Raw genomic sequence first — 20206 nt, 5'->3', positions numbered from 1 at the left:
AAAATCTTTTAGTAAAGGTAGGGAGAAGGCAAACCAGTTAAAGCCCTTGAAATGTAAAGCACTCAATGAGGTTTTTCATTTTAGCATCTCTTGTTCCCTTTCCCATTAGCTTGAGAGAGTTTTTAGGAGGAAAAAAATCTCGTTTGACATTCTCTTCAATGGAAAAGGGAAGAAGCTAGTTGAGATGGCAGAGAGCGGTTGTTAAAGCCGAATCCCATTTAATCTCAGGTGATATTTTGGATTCCACTGGAGCTGACAGAGGTGGCAATGTCATCTGGATGCCTCTTTCTGGCCTGATCTGGTTAGAACTAGGCATGTGATCATGTATTCATTTAAAGCAGGGGTGGGAAACTTTTTGGGAGTCAGGGGCCTCTGACCCACAGAAAAGTCAGTCGGGGACCACACACAAATGAGAAGAAAACCTCCCTCACTGAGATGGCGTCCCCCCCGACTGAGGAGAAAGACACTTCCCACATTTCCCTCTCACACCAGAGCCTAGTGGAAGAGGGGGGAGGGGACGTGGGGAGGCTGGAGCACCACCACGGGCTCCCCAGGGCTGGGGGACCTGAGCTTCAGGGGACAGATCCAGGCAAACCAAGGGCTGCATCTGGCCCTCAGTTCCCCATCCCTGATTTAAACAGTTAATTGATAAGCATGGGCCTCTCGGTTAACCTTCACGGTTAAACATAACTGGGCAGGCGAGAGCTGGTGCTCATGAAGAGTTGGCTTTTAAGGCAGTTCCCCACTAGTACCGGCTTCTGTGGAGCCACCTGCCCCCACTGCTGCAGCCTCTGTTTCAGCAGTTACACATTTATTTAAAAAAACAACACTTTTTAACATTCCTAGTTAGAACATCCCTCAGGGTTGGAGGAAAAAAGGTCTGAGATTTGAGGTCTCAGGAGACGGTGTGTGTGGCTGCTGTTAGGTAATGCTTGCTCCACTAGTAGGGTTTCTAGGTGTCCGGTTTTGAACCGGACAGTCCAGTATTTGAGCTTTCGGATCGGGAAACAAATTGAGAAAATAGAAATGAGAAAATAAAAGTGTCCGGTATTTTCTAAATACGATGTAATGTAGATTGTGATGTAATGTCAAGTGTCTCCAGTATTTTTGTTGAAACCATCTGGCAACCCTATCCACTAGTCGCCATCTCTTCTTTTTTTATTTTCCCCCAAAGTCTTTTTAAGGACCCTGAAGTGAGGCAGCTTTCCCACGATGGCTCGGAAGTGGCTAAAACAGGCAAGAGAGGCTGCGCAGAGTCCTAGCATCCAAGAAAAGGCTTCTTAAGAGTCAATCAAGTGGAGGCTTAAATGCAGCTAATCAGGGCCAGGCTGGGCCCTGTAAGACGGCAGCAGGGTAGAAAGGAGGGCAGTCCGCCCGCCCCCCCCCCCTGCCCCGCCGGGGAAAGGTAGCACTGTCTCTTACAGAAGCACCTAAGACAGAGAAGTGCTGGTGGGTCAGCAGAGGCTGGGAGAGCTCTAGGCTGGTAACTTCCAGACTGGGGCCCTGACACGAAGGACAGAGAAGGTGCTGGGGTTGTAGGAAAGAAGGGAAGCAAGCAGTACTGCAGAGTTTGAGGGCAGTAAATGGCTGCCACTAGATGACCCCTGGGTCAGAACCCAGAGTAGTGGGTAGGCTTGGACCCTCTCTTTTCTCCTCCTCCACTTGCCAGTGATGACAGTGGCTACGCCTGACCGCAGTTTGTGCTTGGAGAAAGGAGCTAGACTGAGGACTGCAATGAGCCACTGATCCCAGTGATAGAACCAGCTGCCGCCAGCCCCACAGAAGGTGGGAAGAACTAGCAGAATGGGCACAACTGGAGAGCAGTGTCCAGAAGCAGATGCTGTGGTCCAGGAGTGACGTGGGTCTAGCTGTGAGGATGCTGAAGACAGAGTAAATGGTAAGCGAGACACCAGTAGCAAAGGTGCGCCTCTGAAAGAACTAACTCCCTAAAACAACCAGCAGGCAGTACCACCGTGGTGAGTCCAACACAGTTACAGACCTGAAAAGGGAGTGACGGGAGGAACATCTCATCTAATATGCAACACACCCATTTCGGTTCATTTACTGGCAATTCCACGTCTTCTGTTTTTACCAAGCATCATTTCAGCAGAGTCACTGAGCCATCTCAGGAGCCTTTTTTGTTTGGACTAATTCAGTTTTCCTGTTAGATTTGTTTGCCCCGTTCCCACCAACACTTGTTGCTGTGACGTCTTATGAACTTTTACATACCTTTTACACTAGAGTTTACAACTAGAAGACACTGGTAGGCCCAACTATCACAGCACTTCTCATGCATTTAAAACTGACAAAAGAAAAGGATTGTTCCATACTAGACACAAGTAGATGGTGGGACTCATTGCCCGTAAACACAACAGAGGTTAAGAGCTCAGCAAAATTCAAATAAAGATTGGGAAGTTCTAAGAAAAACAAGACTATCACAAGCTATAACAACTAGCACAAAAATAAATAAGAACTTTGGAAGAGCCAGATCTTCAAGTTTCAGGGCATAAGCCAACTTTTAAGTATTAGGTAGGAGGAAACTCTCTGTAGACATGTTATCCCACAACTGTCCACTAGAGGGGTTTCTTGCACCTTCCTCTGAAGCCGCTGGTACTGGAGAAAGGATACTGAATTAAATGGACCACTGATCTGTTCCAAATCTGGCAATTTCTATGTGCCGGTTAAATCAATATATTTTACAGGAATAAATTAAATGAGATAAACACGAACTTTAACCTAGAAAATCTGAGCCTTTCAACAAAGCATATTTTTCTCATCAGGGATTCACTTGAGACTGTTCTTGCCGTTATTCACTGGCTATACGAATCATCAACGTAATTAAAATACCTCAGTATAATTTCTGCAATTGGTTTTTGAGACATTGAAATCAATTACCTAGAAAAAGAGCGCTTACTTAAAGTGATTATGGGCTTGATCCTGCAGAGACAACCATGTCCAGCACTTTCTTCAAATGGAACTACTCACACACAGTAGAAGTATAAATATTTGCACAATTAGGTACTAACAGAAATTTTAAAAGTGTCATAGTGACTAGAATTTAGCAATGAAACAGTTAAATTCTCTTGAAAGATCTGGAATGCAGCAGAACGATCTAATATTAGTTTAAATTCCAAACTGAACAAAAGACATTTTAAGAATTCCACAAACATTATGTGATGTTACTATAGCAATTCCTTTTAAGAACATACAAGTCTAAATTTACTTCTCCCAATATTTCTTTGCTACACCTAGCAATACTACATAAGAACATTAGAAGGGCCATACTGGGTCAGACCAAATGTCCATCTACACCAGTATCCTGTCTTCCCAACAGTGGCCAATGCCAGGTGCCCCAAAGGGAGTGAACAGAACAGGTAATCATCACGTGATCCCTCTCCTGACATCTATTTCCAGCCTCTGACAAACAGATGCTAGGGACACCATTCTTACCCATCCTGGCTAATAACCATTGATAGACCTAACCTACATTAATTTAACAAGAGCTTTGTTTTGTTGCTGTTGTTTTTTGATGCTGTTAAAGTCCTAGTCTTCCCAACATCCTCTGGCAAGGAGTTCCACAGGTTGACTGTGTGCGAAGAAAAACTTCCTCTGGTTTCTTTTAAACCAGCTACCTATTCATTTCATTTGGTGATCCCTAGCTCTTATATTATGGGAACAAGTAAATAACTTTCCCTTATTCACTTTTTCTACCCCCCGTCATGATTTTTATAGATCTCTATCATATCCCCCCTTACTCTCCTCTTTACTAAGCTGAAAAGTCCCAGACTTCTTAATCTCTCTTCATATGGGACCCATTCTAAATCCCCTACAAATTTTTGTTACCCTTTTCTGAACCTTTTCCAATGCCAATAGATCTTTTTTTGAGATGAGGCGACCACATGTGTATGCAGTATTCAAGATGTGGGCATACAATGGTTTTATATAGAGGCAATAAGATATTCTGTTTTATTCTCTGTCCCTTTTTAAATGATTCCTAATATTCGGTTTGCTTTTTTGACAGCGGCTGCACATTGGAGTGGATGTTTTCAGAGAACTATCCGCGATGACTCTCTTGAGTAGTTATAGCTAAACTAGTCCACGTCATATAGTATGTGGTTGGGATTATTTTTTCCAATATGCATTACTTTATATTTATCAACATTACATTTCATTTGCCATTTTGTTGCCCAATCACTTAGTTTGGTGAGATCTTTTTGAAGCTCTTCACAGTCCGGGCCCCCTTATACACCTATTTATATGTGAACTCCTGAATGCACAGAGGTACTAGTTTTCAATAAATACAAATTTATTTCTCAGAACTCCAGATTTGCTAGTATATTCCTTTAAAGATTTTGATATTCACACACATCCTCACATGCACATCATATTCCACACACAAAATTACCCTCAGCAAAATATTTTGATTCCATCAGGAATAATCAACTTATTGGTCTTTGTCTTCCATAAATGTACTAAAAGGAACTGAAACATCATCTTCTGTCATGTGAAATATAACTGCACACCACACATACTGATGAGTTTTATTAATGCCACAAATTGTTACAAATTACGTACGTTGTTGAAAAATCAAATCGCCACCTTGAGGGGAATAATTTGGAAAATGATAGCATTGTGTCATTTCTAATTCAATCATGTGTCTCAAATAGTGAAAATGAATTCCAATAATTCATTTTAAATTGTTTTAGGGTCATCTTCAATAGCATCACTAACCTTATTGGTGGGAACATTCTTCACTTCAAAGTTTAAAAAAACAATTACAGAAGTTAAGAGAAAAAGGAGGTGTGTTGATTGCTCTCTAAATAGTAGCCTTCTGAATTCAGTATGCCCCTCCTTTCGTATTTACAAAAATTTCAATGTGCTGTCTGTCAAATGTCCTTTCTAAGAGTGATAGAACATTTCTCCACTACAGAAACTTTTGAAGAATTTCCAAAATCCAACTACAAACTGGTTACTAGCCCTGTCAGCATCATGAAAAATATCAGGCAGATAGTGCTATACATTGGTTGATCAAGTTACCGCTCAAATGCAACACGCTGCAAACACTTTTGGCCCTTTAAATAACAATTAAAAGAACAGTCTGATTTTTAAAAGCAATAATATTCCCTCGACAGAAGCCAGTGAAAATCCTGTCTTTGCAGTCATAGTATTCTTTCCTTCATTTGATTTAACAATGCTTTAGTCATTTCTGCCATGCTTACTGTGATAAATAATTCACAAAATGTCACATATCATTCATGTAATGAAACAAATCCAGGTCTGCAATCTCATTTGTCTTTCCCAGATGAATTTTTGCAGTGAGACACACATGGCTATCGGCCAGCATTCATGCTTTTTTTTTTTTTAAACTAAAGGTAACATAAAGGACAAAGGTTGTTGGTAGTTCAGGGCTAGAAAGACTGATGTCCCCATAACAAACCTAATAATAGAAAGCTTACAGATCCTATCACTTCATGCTACGTTTTCTAGAACCCTACAGTGCTGATGCTCGCCTTCAGCCATTTATATTAATGATAACTATCTCAGCACACCAGTGCATTATAATAGAGAAATAATGTCTGCTGTGCTACCTACCACTGAAAATTCAAAACACTTCAAGACTCCTTCCCAATATACTAACTCAATTATCCAAGATTATGTTATGAGGATTTTAAAAGAAACTGTCGGTAAGATTATTTTGGATCACAGTTATCTCAACTGGGATATGTACAAAAATAATTTGTTTTACTGGATCAGGATATGATCCAACAAAGACTAAAAAGAGCACATTGGTAATGTACATACTCATACCTGCGTTTTCAGGTCATATTCATTAAGCTTAAATGCCCTACCCAAGTAATTAAGTACCAGTGTTATCACCACAAAGGCATAGTAAAGAGAACAAAGTGTAATTCCACTCCACCTCTTACACCAACCAGAATTGCCAGGTAAGCTCAGATCACATAATCTTTGTAGTCGGCAATAACCGCAGGAAGCAGAAAAGACACAGCATGACTTTCATCTTGAACTCAAAGTACTAGTATAGCTGAAGAAATCTTGTTGTGTTTTGCAAACTGAACTGATTTGATAGAAAAGATGTTGACTGAATAAATCTGGAACCTCAATAGGTTTTCTGATTATAGAAGACATCAAAATTATTAGTTGCAACTACCAACTTTAAATGATCATAAAAGCTCATTTTTAAAGAATGCAATTATTAATTACATTAAACTATCTAGTCAGATGAGCTATTAGAGGATACATGCCACCTGTTCACACAGTGTGCCACCTTCGATACACCTAAGTAATCAAGGGCCATTTTTTCTTATACATGTGAGAGCCAGTGAAAGTGTTATATATACGATGACTTCATTTTAATATAGTAACTTAATATTTGAGTTGCATTTTCCCTTCCAGATCCTGCAGAGTGATCACCACCAGCAACATCACCAAGATGAAAAACTGCCTTAGCCCCAACCCTTCAGTTTGAGAAATACCGTGCTACTGATCACAAATTTGCTTTGGCTAAAGTTAAGATTTCACATGCCGAGACGGGGAGGAGAAGACTTCCAACAGGCTCTCCTCATGTATATTTAAAAATAATTAGGCCTCTTGAGGCATTTTCTACTATTTGTTCATGTGAGAGTATCATGACAGGACACGAAGAATTCCTTTGTATTTTAAGATTTTAATAGCTCTCAAACTACAGTTATTTGCACATACACCAGACTTCTGTGCTCAATGAAGCCCCTGAACGGCACAAGACATACAAGAATGCCACAGCAGTAGTCATTTCATTGACATCAGTAGTTCAGACGTGTCCATGGGAACGCAACTGTCCTCCAGCTGCACACTTCATGACCTGGAGCTGTCCACAGACAGCAAAATGTCTCTACTACAGTATGTACCAAAGCAAACACTGAGCTATAAAATAATGAAAATATTTATTATAATCAGGGAAGTAATGTATTTTGTGTTCAGCAGTTTGTGTTACTTTAAACACTCATTAAAAAGAACTATTACTATTTACTAAGAGGTACTTTATTATTGTTACAAAGTACTAGTGTCAAAGAGGGTTCTATACTTAACACTCTCAATTTTATATAATACATCGTTACGTTAGTTAAAACAGCACAAGTTGTGTTTAAACAAGACTTAAATGCTACCATTATGGAGCTTGTTATTTGCCCTATGAAACAAGTGCTTATAACTATCATGGACCATAGCTTTGTGTCACACAAAATTAATGAGCTTTTCCTCCTTGACCAAATTAGTAGTGGGTGTAATTCCACTGGATTTTAATGAATTTACACTAGGACAAATTTGGCCAAAAATGTCAAAAAGACCTTGGTCTTTTACTTCATCTGTTGCTAACAATCTTGTAGAAATTGCATGTTCTTCAGATACTCTCCAAGTTAAAGTATGGTAGTGTGTGTGTGGGGGGGGAGGGGGGGGTCTAGGGTCAAATAGCTAATGCCCTGCAAATCTGTGGAGATCTGCTTTAAATCCATGAGTGCCTACATCCACAGATATGAATGCAGATATCCGCAGCTCATTTTTGTGGCTGCTGCTGCAGATACAAATTTTTTATGCACACAGGGCTCTACTAAATATCAAACCTATGAGAGATCTTCCATAAGTTCCAAGTTCCCAGTCTTGCAAACTCTTATGTTGGTGAATACCTTCATACCCTGCTGGAGTTCCACTGAATTCTACTGTATTATTTGTATGGCGGTAGCACCCAGATCTTCAATGAAGTGCCAAGATCACACTGTGCTAATCAGACTCCTACCATGTCCTTAGTGAGAGCCCCCATTACCTGTTACACATATGCATTAGCTAATTTAGATTTTTAAATCTGTGCTTTTAAAAATAGTTTCTAAAGAGAAGTTGCAAATCTTTTCAAAAGGTTAAGCTCACTATTGTCCCACAAACTCCCGGATCTCAGAACTTCACTTCTACTGGAAAAGAATGAAATATTTTATAAGAGTTTTATGCAGGCATTATCTATCTATATTCAGTGGATAGAGGCAGCATGCGAATGATTTCAGGCTGAAAGGAGCTTTTACGGCAAGTTAGAGACTGAGGTCAAAACTGTTTAAAATGGAAATTGCCACAACCTTAACTGTGGATCCCCTGCCATGGTCCCATAATCTTTATCCCTCTGCAGCCTGCTAAACTATTTGCAACCTCATGAAAGACTTAAATATTCCAATTAGTAGCATAGATCTGCTTCTGTGGCATTTTCTATATTTCCATAATGTTACTGAATGGCCCCTTAAGATTTTGCTTTACTTTCAGTTCCTGCTGAGACAGGGGTCTGCATATATAGACCACCACTAGAGCAATGCTAACTGGCACCCTTTTTCTGCCTCAGGAGATAGGCCAAGGACCAAGTATGGACTGTTACCTTCTCAGAAGTAATTGCTTTGATGGTTGATCCCTATGAGGCACATTGGCTTGGTATTAGGAGTGCTTTAAGCTTTGGAATCCCCTTACTGAATCTTTTGTTTGTAAAAAGTGGACTTTATTCTCTAGAACTGACAACCCATCTACTTACACAGAGAAAATTTCTATTCATGCCTGTTCACTGTCTCAGGTCAAAGTGTCTTTCTAACATCACAGTGTATTGAAAGGATGGTTACAACAACGTAAGTTGGATTTAGGCTTTAGGTGCGTAATGTAAAGATGCTGTAAAGGCTGCTCCGAGCAGGTGCTTAGCAATATTTTTACCAAAAGCTCTTTAATTTCAAGCTAATTCTATAATGATGTATCTACCACAGTAGCATTCAAATGTCCGAGTCAGGGTGATAGCCCCACTTCACTTAGTAATGTACAAAATATACATATATGAAGAACAATTAAGATTTAAATTCACCCCATTTTCAGGGGATCTTCCCTAGGTATGGGCACCAATTAAATGCAATTTTAGTCAAAATAAGGCTTAAGTGATACCAATGTTATCCGAAGTTCACTATCTCTTGAATCTGACACTTTGTTTGTATTTTATACCTACATAGCTCGAAACCTAAACAACCGTTTGCTGCCACTGTAAATCAGCATTTCCCAAAGCATGGGGCATATTGCCTCGGGGAAGAATCAGAAGAGTAGCCAAGCGGTGCAGACAAATCTCTCAGTTACTCTACAGTGCCTCAGCTGTTATTTTCAAGAAGTCAGCCTCCAGCTGCTACGGCTGTGAAGAAAACCATGACCTGAGTATACTGGAGGCAGAGAAATCTGAGTCTGCAGAGAGCCTGAAACAATAGCAGCTACTAAGATACCAGATCCCTTATTCATTTCAATGGGCACCATACGCAGATGCCAATGACAATTCTCTGTCAATGTTACTATTTCATTATTCCTCAGAACAAGTTAAAAAAGGCATGAAAATTAGGAAAAATGCTACATGGCAACATTTAAGGGAGAGGGATAGCTCAGTGGTTTGAGCAGTGACCTGTTAAACCAAGGGTTGCGAGTTCAATCCTTGAGAGGGCCATTTAGGGATCTGGGGCCTGGACTTGATGACCTCTCAAGGCCCCTTCCCGATCTAGGAGATAGGTATAGCTCCATATATTGCTGTTAAGGGAGTCTGATTGCACTCATTTTTCAAAATTTTATAATTTCAGTAATTTCTTCCGAAACAGCACTTTCAAAATGACACCAAACTGAAATTCAAGTGAAAATTCTTTAAAATTCCAGTTCCTCAATAAAGCAAGCTCCTTTAAACAAATATCCCATTTTTCTTAAATTCTCTTTTAAAATATGCTTATAAACATTATTTGAGTTAAGGAAAGAGAGCTTCTTTCGATTACAGAAATCTTGACTTCTAGCCACAGTAGGTATAGAATTTTTCACAAAGAAGGATTTTGATGTTGATCGTGTCCTTTTACATTGTTAATTCAAATTTGGTAGGCATAACAACAAAATACAAGTAGCATTAGTTATAGCCCCAGACAAGCCTCTCTTCACAGCATTTCAATTCTATCTCAATGATGACATGGCTTCTAGCTCTTCACTTGTCATAAGAAGAAACATGGATGAACCTTCATGTCGTACTCCCCATCAATACCAGGCTCCAGCTGGGCAAGATAATCATCCAACCAGCAGGCAAAATTCAGTGAATTGTGGCCACATTCCACCCGACGGATGTGGTATGTACACTAAGAAGAAAAACAGTCTACTCCCAATTGTGTCTAATTGTTTGATGATAAAAACAAAAATTAAAATCTGGATCAGTTCATCTTCACTGGTGATATAAGAGTGCATTCACTGAAAGTGAAGAGCAAGTCCATTAATCCCATTGTGCTGCCTGATAGGACTTGAGTCAGTTCTGAGTTTCACAGCTATAAGTTGCCATCATGTTGGTTAAAGCCAAGGAAATGCCATGTCCTCCCCACTCCAGCCAAACCTCACCACCTTTGTGAACATAGGGCAACTATCCTTTCCAGTTGGGTGTGGAGGGATGGAGGAAGGGATCCTCCTTCCCCTGGATTGTAAAAGGAAGGCTGTTTCACCCTACCATCCTTTCCACTCATCCCATTGAAAATAAGAATGGGGAAGAAAAGGACAATCTCTCTTCCCTCAGAAAATCATTGAAAGAGTTGCAGAATACAGCACCTTAGACTTCTACGCTGTTGGAAATGTTGAGGCTTTTTCTCCTCCACACTGACTCCATGGCTAGGAGAGAACAACCCAACAACTCCCACATCACTGGGAATTTTTGCTGAGCGGTCAGATCTTAGTAGTTGAAGTGGATAAATGCATGCTAAATAATATTCCTTTCCAGTTTGATCACCCTGTAGTTCTGGATTGCTCCCAATCAGTTGCTGTCCAACCAGAAAAGCAAGTTTCCCCAGCGGCACCTGAGCAGAATATCTCAGTACAAATCTAATTTATATCCAAAATGTCTCCAGCTCCTGATATCACATGATGTACCCACATATATTATAACTGACTGATGCAAGCTAGAACTTTGCTGTAACTCTCAGTCATCAGTAGCTATACCCTTCTATAGGGTAGTTTAGGTATTCGGGTCCACTGCAGGTTTCCCCTCCCAAAAGTCTTTCTGCTCTCACTGCTGACAACTGCAATTTTTTTATGCTGCTCCATTGCTTATGGAACTAAGAAGAAGGGGGTGGGGAAGTGTCCCTCAAAGTCTTAACTAGGGTTCTCCAGGTTTGTTTTACCACCACTTTAGCTCTTAGAAAGGATCAGAAGAGCATTAGGTTTCACATGCCTAAAATATTTCTGAATGTGTTAAAAATTTAACTGCATTACGGAAGTAATCTCTATCTGCAGTCTATCCTTCAAGCCACCTATGATCAGAAACAGTTCCTCCATCAGAAGTGCTTAGTTATGCTAAAATTACAAGGGCTGAATGTTAGTTATTTGAAATACACATCCTGAAGAAACATGCAAGAAAAAAAATGATAGGAATGCAGGCTATAAAATAATAGTGTGAAGAAGCTATACTGTAGTTTAAAAAGAGGAATCATCATAATGATCTAGTAGTCTGACCTATCTAATTCAGTTAGGGGCTATATCTGTGAGGGATGGGGGGGTTTGGAGGTTTCTTCTCTTCTTTTTCTTCTCAGTTGCGTGGGTCAGTGGCCCACAACCTAAAAAAGGTTCCCCACCTCTGCCATAAAGAAAGAAAACATGGGACATAAATTAATATTTAACCTTTTGCGGGGTAGAGGGAGACAGCAAGACTAAAGCGCTAGCGTGGGCTCCCTGAACTCAAGCCACCGATCACCTGGAAGGTGGCCGTGGACCACTATATTAATGCCTTGTCCACAGACTGCAATTTGAGAACCACGGCTCTAAGGGGACTGAAGCAGCCTATTTCTTCAGTATTAAATTTCCTTACTTCTCCAAAGCTGGGCTTGCCTAGATGAGCACACAACTGCATATTTTTAATATATACAGGCAGTCCCTGGGTTACATGGATCTGACTTACATCGGATCCCTACTTACAAACGGGGTGAGGCAACCCCGCACTAGCTGCTTCCCCCCAGCAGACCAGGGAGACGCGAAGCTAGCGCCCCCCCACAGCAGACCAGGGAGACGCGGAGCGGCTTTTCTCAGCAGACACCTCAGCTTGAGAATAAAGGACTGAGGAAAGTGAGGTGTGGGAGAATAAAACTGAGCTCTGGAGAAATGTTTGGCTAGCGTTTCCCCTACAATATGTACCAGTTCCGACTTACATACAAATTCAACTTAAGAACAAACCTACAGTCCCTATCTTGTACGTAACCCGGGGACTGCCTGTAACTTATTATCCAAGTTATCCTACATAAACTTTGACAGTATGTTTGCAGTGAACAATGTAATTGTTTTACTATTGTTCTGGAAAAACATTGAACTGAACAGCATATTAAATTGACTACATTCTTTTGGGGCAAATTTGCTATCAGAACAATCCTAATTTGAGCTGGCTTGGAATAAACAGAGCAGTAAGGACCTCTGGGGAACCAGACGAAACCCTTGAAATGTATCTTGATCAGAAGAAGAACTCCTCCAGTCACTGTGCTTGATCAATAAGTTGTTTAAGTTCTACACAGCAAAGCAAATCACACAAACAATAAATACTCTCACCCTCAAAAAGAAAAAACAAACAACTGGTCTGGCTGCTTTTGAGACTTGAAAGGGCTAGAAAAGGGAGGCCAAGGAGAATTGACCTGAAGTGTGAAACCAGACAATGTCAAATGTAATGCAAAAATCCTAATCAAACAACATTTAGTCCTCAATACATCCACTACCTATATAGGGATCTGTGTAATATTGTTTTCTACCCTCTGAAATACATCTAACATTGTGGAATCTCATGCACTAATGCAAACCGATTATTTCTTCGCCATAGACATATTGTGCTTTCATTTAATTAGTTTAAAAATAAACAGTACAAATCATATTTCATCTGTATTACAAGGGGATTCAGCTCACTTATACAGCTGCACAGCAGGGAATTTACACTAACAAATACCAATTCACTATGTAAACTAGTGTGAAGACTCTTGCAGGAAACATCAGGCATTCTACTGATCCACTGTTGAGAGTCTAGGATTTGTTCCTGGTAAATATTCCAAGTGCTATGCCATTTAGATGGACTGTGCTGTATTTATATTAATGCCTTGTACATTATGCTACAATACAGAGAATGAGCACACATCCTCACAGCTATGAAAACAGACTCCTGGTTTCCCTGATGAAAAGAGGGGAAAATAAAAACCCTGAACAAATGTCCAATGTAACAAGTGTGAGAGCATTGAACTTCTGATGCAACAGAAACTGAACTCTGTTTTCAATAGAAGAGCATTATTACTTAACAGTTAAGACAGTGAAGTCTCTCATGCACTCCTTATTTATAAATTGCCACACCTGAGATATACCACTGAAAGTCCACTAGTATTTAAAGATAAATACCAGTGTACTTTATCCAAGTCTTCTGAAGGAATTATGACTTGCAGGAATAGCAACCTTAGCTTATCAGGTGCTGAAATCCATGGCAGAGGGGTAATGAAGGTGAATAATTCAAGTACTCCCAAGCCATTTGGAGATGCTTAAATCGTTATTTCAATAGAAACAGCCAGTTAAGAAGTGAAGCAAACGGCCTGTTTCCAGTAATCCATGCCACTTCAGATCCATAAATAATTGTGCCCATTAAAAATGCTTCTGAGTACAGTTCCAAAGGAAAAAATAATTCCATTTTATAATTACGCTGAGAGTCTATGTCATCACACAATTTTAAAAACAAGTAAATTGTCCCCACGCAAATTTAGACTAGTTTTAACCACTGATGTCAGCTTTGTGAGCCCACAAGCAGCACAGAACAAAAGTAAAGTTCTGTTTACAGAAGTCTACCAGTTTTGGCAAAGTTTTAAAGGTATCTATATTACTGATATACATAAGGATGAAGCTGAAATGATTTAAAAGGGAAAATTTTTAAAGATTGGATTCCAAATCAATAATAATAATTTAATATGTGTGATTAAAACACTAGTTTCATTATTTAGATCCAATTTTTCAAAAATAGGAATTTAGTCAGGCTTCCAAATCCTGATTTTGACCCCTAACTAATCTGGTTTATTTTCCGAAGTGCAGAGCACTGAGCAGTTCCTATTGAAGTCCAGAAGACCATGCTGTCTACAGAGAGAGAAACTGAAGCCTGTTTCTGAGAGGCCAAAAGGTAAGGATCTCTCCATTATAATTTTGAGGGATTCTCTGAACACCAGAGTATGCAGTCTGTATTTTACAGAAAAGACTTTAAAGCAGAGTCATAGTATCAGGATACATCTGGCTCAATCTGCTTTCTGTAACTTTTGACTATATCTTGAGCATGCTCAGCTCTGCATCAGAAGAGACAATGGCAGTTGGAAAAAGGGATTGAAAGGACACCGGAAGCCCCCGATGGGATGTTTTGAAAATGCTTATTGGATAAGTCGACACTAGTCAACTAGTTGCTTCTCCCTACCCCACTTGCTGCCTCTATCAGAAAGAAGCAGCCAAGGGAGGGAGGAGAGAAGGAGGTGCTTCAAAGGGACACTGCTGCATGGAGCCCACAGCCAGACCCTGGGCTCCATGCAGCGCTGCCACTTTGAAACCCCGCATGCAACCCTGGGGTCAACGGGAGCATGGGGAGACTCCCCCACTGACCCCAGGCTCCCGGAAGCATTGCCGCTTTGAAATGCTGCATGGAACCTGACACCCTGTTGCAACAGCCCCAGGGCAGAGGCGCCCTTATCGATTAATTGAATAGTCAATGCAATCTGTACTGACTATTTGATTAGCCAATTCATCCAAATTTAACATCCCTACCAGACACGGTCAGATACACACCCAGAGTGCATTGCTATATAACGTACCTTTATACCAGTATGCTAGAACTTTCACAAACAAATACATCAGGTAACAAAAATGAATAATTTTAACACATTCCCAGACAAAATAGTGATACCTGTAAAGCTTTCAAATTTAGACCAGGCCTTAAGAATCCAATTATCTTTGCCAGTGTAATTCCATACATTGTAAAAGAACAGGGAACAAATACACTGAAATAAGAGCTACTGCAAGGATATCCTGGAATGACCTCCAAAATACTATTCCCCCCCCCCCCCCAGAAGTAAACAACTTTTTACTCACAAAAGCAGGAAGTAAAAAAGGAGTATTTCTAGAGCAGGGTTTCCCAACCTATGGGTCGGGACCCAAATATGGGTTGCCATTACATTTCAAAAGGGTCACCAAGTGTCTCCCCAGATGGCTGTTAAGGATCCATTCACACATTTTTTGAATTGCCCTAGGTCACCAAGTGTTCCTGAATTGTCAAAATGGGTCCCCATCTGGAAAAGGTTGGAAACTGCTGTTCTAGAGGAACAGCGTGAAGGAAACTACCAAAGGGCATACAGGGAAACACCTAATTTAGCATTTCAAAATTACTTTATTTGCGCTAGGTTAAGGTGACCACTAGCACAGGCGGACAAGCCCAAGTCTTCTGTCATGGTTGAGCCTGTCGAGACCTTGTCTTCCTTCAAGACAGACGATGCCATTTGGTAGGCTATAAAGGCACTTGCTTCAATCTCTGTGTGCCTCTACGTTCTCTACAACTATTTTAGTTTAGGAAGGGAAATCATTTCTCAGAAACAACAGTGTGGTATGGAGCATGTTCTCAAAGCATGTAAATACAGATTATGACAAGGGTCCAGTTAAGAATTAATTACTCTGGTTATGTGTCAGACTTCTTGGTGGACTAAGCATTTTCTGTCTAGCTGCAGTATTTATATGGGGGCCCTGGAAGAATAACCCTCACAAGGTGATTCCCAATGTTATCTCTCTACTAGTCCTCTTTGGAACAAGCAGCTTCTCCAACAAAAGCAGCACAGAATGATCAGGTAATTATCGTTTCAAGATGTTTCTCTATTTTAGTGTTTCTCAAAGTGGGCTATGGCTCCCCTTGTCTGGAAATGGTAAACTGCTATGGAGCCTTTAGATAAACAAACTGGAGCGGCCCATTAGCAGCTCTCTCAACATGGGCCGCTTCCTTGCCTTGTGTTTCATCTTTAGTTACATCGGAAGGAAACTTAATCCGCTAAAATAATTAAAAATACACAAAATGGAAAACAGTTTCCTCACAGCTGCTGCTGAAATGAGAGAGAGAGAGAGAGAAGAAAGTCTGGAGAAATATTCTACCTATGTCTATCTAACATCTGAGCACTTTGCAACTGTATTCATCACAACCACCATAAAACAAGGCAGTGCTATTACCAACCCATTTTACAGATGGAGAAATGAGGTACAGAGAGTCTACTCTAAGAAACAGGAATGTAAACTAGGCAGATCGAAAGTGCAAATGATGTGTGGATTTAAATATCGCTGTTTCGAAAGTGAAACTGCAGTCTAGATGTGGTTTTTTCTAAAAAAAAGCCTACTTTTCAAAAGAACCCACACTCATTTTTTCAGAAGTACAGGTTCTTTCGAAAAAGGGTCCCACCCCCAAAAAAAACCTGCATCTAGACTGTGGTTTCACTTTTGAAATACTCTTTTTCAAAACAGTGATCGAACGTGAATATGCAAATGAAGCATGGAATATTTAAATCTGCACTTCATTTGCACTTTTGATCTGCCTAATTTACATTCCTCTTTCAAAAGAGGGATGTAGTCTAGACGAGCCCCAAGTGATTTGCCCAAGATCACACAGGAAGTCTGTGAAAAGAAGTGAATTCAGGTGTCTCTCACATCCTCAGATATCCTATGACTGGAGACTCCTTCCTCTCAATTGACTTGCGATGGTAAAATTCCACCCCACACGCCACACAAATTCTATCCCAAAAATTCCACCCAACACGCCACACAAACCCCTCTTAACAGGTGGTATTGGCCACACAATACAGAACTCTTTCAGTACTGAAATCTGTATTTGTTTGCTTCTGTTTAACTTTACTAGGTTTCTTACAAAAATCTTATTTCAAAAAATAAACTTAAATGGTCTATAAAATTAAAACTGCAATAATTAATGTATTTTACATAATACTAATTCAAGGTAAAGAAACTACATTAAAATCTTACAGGAAACACTAAACCCAACTGAGTACAGTGGGAATTTTGCCTCTGATTTTAAGGGACTAGGATTTCACCCTTATGGTTTAAAAAAAATCCTCTGCACATTGTTTAAATGAAGTTTCAATGTGTCATTTCAGAGACCCTTCACTTACAAAAAGCAGTTTGTGTTTTACTATTGGTAAGCTAAAATGTACTTTCAATTCAAACATTTTTCTTTTAAGGTTTGTTTGAACTTTACTTTTAGGGCCAAATAAACTGGCTGCTATTAAATCCAATGCATGTTTGCAAAACTTACCAAGCAAGGCATACAAGACTTTGTAAGAAAGCACTCTAAAGTAACCTGATCTGAGCCGAGCGCCTTAGACCACTGCCAAAGAAAAAGCATGATCTAGTTATTCCACATGCACCAAAAACATTTTGATAGGCTAATTAATCATGAACATAACTTTTCAGACATTACATAATTTCACACAGACTTGCTTCTAGCTTCTGCCAAAGAAAACAACAATTTGTATGGGAAATAAATCAATACTTAAAAAGAAGTGAGAGTGACAAAACAAGAAAAAGGGAGGAAAAGAAAGGGAAGGAGGAATGGGATGAGCATTAATACTGCAAAAAATATTAATCTTCTTAATTTTACTGCTTAAAGCACAGTAGAACCCAGAGCTAAAAAGTGAGACATTATTTTGAGGCAATGGTTTCACTTCACACATACATTTGAATTAATTCTCCTCCCATGACACCCATCACAAAGACACATCAGACTATCTAATTGTGGTTTCCACAATTAGATGAAAAGGGAAGCCATAAAACAGTTTCTCAATCTCTGGTACTTCTGTTTGGGGAAGTTAACCTCTCTCAGTAATAAAATATGTTCAATTTATCATCTATAGGATGATAGATGATAAAATCCAACAGAGTTGGATTATTAATATTTTATATTGGTGCAATATTCTCTGAAGGTTTTATCTGTTGACATGGACGTCAAATCAGACTTTAATAAGTCAATACATGATCAATATGATCTGTAAAGCCCTGCAAACCCATGGATATCCACTTTGTATCCAAGGGTATCCACATCAGCTCTTTTTCACAGATATGGATGCATATGTCTATTAACTAATTAAATGGGACTTTACATCCCTACTCTACTTCAGTTTGCCATCTGTAAAATGATTTTTTCCTCACAAAAGGTATTGTGAGAATAAACCCTATTCCTGAACATAACTCTGAAAAGCATTTGACACAATGGGGATGAATGTCACAAAATTGCTAGCGAGGACAAAGAAATAAAGCACGCAAACCTAGATTTCAATTTCTGAGTACTAGATCAACTGCTATTCAGATGCCATTATGATTTCTGCTGCTGTCAGGAATATTGACTTCATCTGCTAATTCTACTACACCAATTCTGCCAGAATTCATATGTACAATAATAAAAATCAGGAAATTAGAAGTTTTCATTGTCCCCTCAATGAACATATGCAGAAGGAGCCAGGGTAACTACTTTCCATCACTTAAGTGTTCTCTCTTTAAAGTCTGTACGTCTACATTGCAATGCAATACAAGAGGTATCCCAAAATAGCTACCCAGTGTCCAAGGAATGAGTCTGCTATTTCAAAATAATTTTAGAAATAATGGATGTGCTATTTTGCCATCTCTGTAAACCTTGTTGCACGAGATAAAGGGATGGCTCAAAATAGCACATTATTTTGAAATATGGCACCATGTGGACGTGCCAAATTTCAAAATAGCCTATTTCAAAATAAAATCAAAATAAGATATGCAATTAGTGTAGCACAAATTGCATATCTTATTTTGATTTTAGAGTGCAGTGTAGACATATCCTAAAAGAGGGCCTGAAAAACTCACTTGACAATGGCAATAAGCAGCACCATTTATTTAGATTGTGGTAACATGCATAGCGTGCTGCTTGCTACAATACACACTAAGAAAGGTCCTTAACCAGAAAAGCATAGTCTGAAAAAAGGAATTTCCCTTGGAAAATGAGGTGTGGGTGGAGTCATACCATTTATTTGCACAAAATTTTAGTTATCATGGTTGTGAAATAAGTTCCCATGGGAAGGCTATGTGGGCAGACAGTAGTAATGACACCGCTACATTAGCAAAAGCTAACAAGTATGTAGCAAAAAGAATCATGTTAATTTCACATCTCCTTCTGCTTGGGCAAGTTATTTTTCATAGCACCAGCAAAAGGCAGTGGAGCTACTGATTATACAGGACAAACCACCTCATCCTCACCCAAACAAAAGTCTGGAAAGCCAGACACCACTGGAAAGGAGTCCCCATAAAAACCTATTCCAGAACAGTCAGGAAAATATTCTAAAAGGATCTGATTTTAATACCAAAGTTAATTATGGTCCACACAACCTACAAAAATCTGGTGTCCCCTTCTCTTTTATTGTTGCAAAGTTATTTCTATATGGAAAATCATAGAACATAAGTTACAGGGAGTTAACTGAAGCACGAGAATGAATCTCTTGGCATTTTAAGTTGTCTAAATGACTATTTGAGCATTCCCCCCAACTTTAAGCCTTGACAGGATGAATGATAAGGGAAATAAGGGAGGAGAACAAGCTTCTCCCTTACAGTAGCCATTATGTTCTCATAGTTTCTAACACAACACACCACCAACAGAATCAGATTCAAATGAAAGATCGTGTTCCTGAGCAGGGTTCAGGGATAACACCCTGTTCCAACAGCATCACTCTCCCAGTAGCTTAGACAGCAGAGTACTATGTTTTTCTCGGTGCCTCTCTGGTGAAATCCCCATTGGTTATTTGTTACTTTCTAATTTGGAGTTAGTCCTCTGGGTAATGGAGGGGTCTGGTATATTTTCCCCCAAAGTACTCTCACCTATATTTCCATTTTTAAGTTAATACACCTGAATCTCCATACGCTGCATGTTCATAATGCGGGTACACCTACGGTATGAACTGTGGCAGGGGGAAGAGGAAGTGGCTGTGTGCATTGCCGCTCCTCCTGCCCCTCAGTTAGGGGAACAGCAGTGTAGCACAGCACGCCGCTGGAGGCTTTTTTCCAATCACTCCCATAGTGGCAGGGTGCTTGGAGCTGTGCGCACCACAGGGAGCAGAGTGCTGGATAAGCACCCCACTCCCATACTCATCCTGCA

General features: G+C 39.9%; 1 protein-coding gene across 5 annotated transcripts in view; it reads right to left on the bottom strand.

Annotated features, from left to right (window-relative positions):
- The window catches only part of KAT6B (lysine acetyltransferase 6B), a 164796-nt gene that overhangs the window by 73707 nt on the left and 70883 nt on the right, over positions 1 to 20206 (bottom strand). The gene's annotated exons all lie outside the window — the stretch shown is intronic.

This window comes from Pelodiscus sinensis, chromosome 8 (genome assembly GCF_052426305.1).
Source record: "Pelodiscus sinensis isolate ZL-2025 chromosome 8, ASM5242630v1, whole genome shotgun sequence".
Classification (NCBI taxonomy): domain Eukaryota; kingdom Metazoa; phylum Chordata; order Testudines; family Trionychidae; genus Pelodiscus; species Pelodiscus sinensis.
Note: the sequence above shows the minus strand (reverse complement) of the source record. Positions and strands in the feature narration are given on the sequence as shown.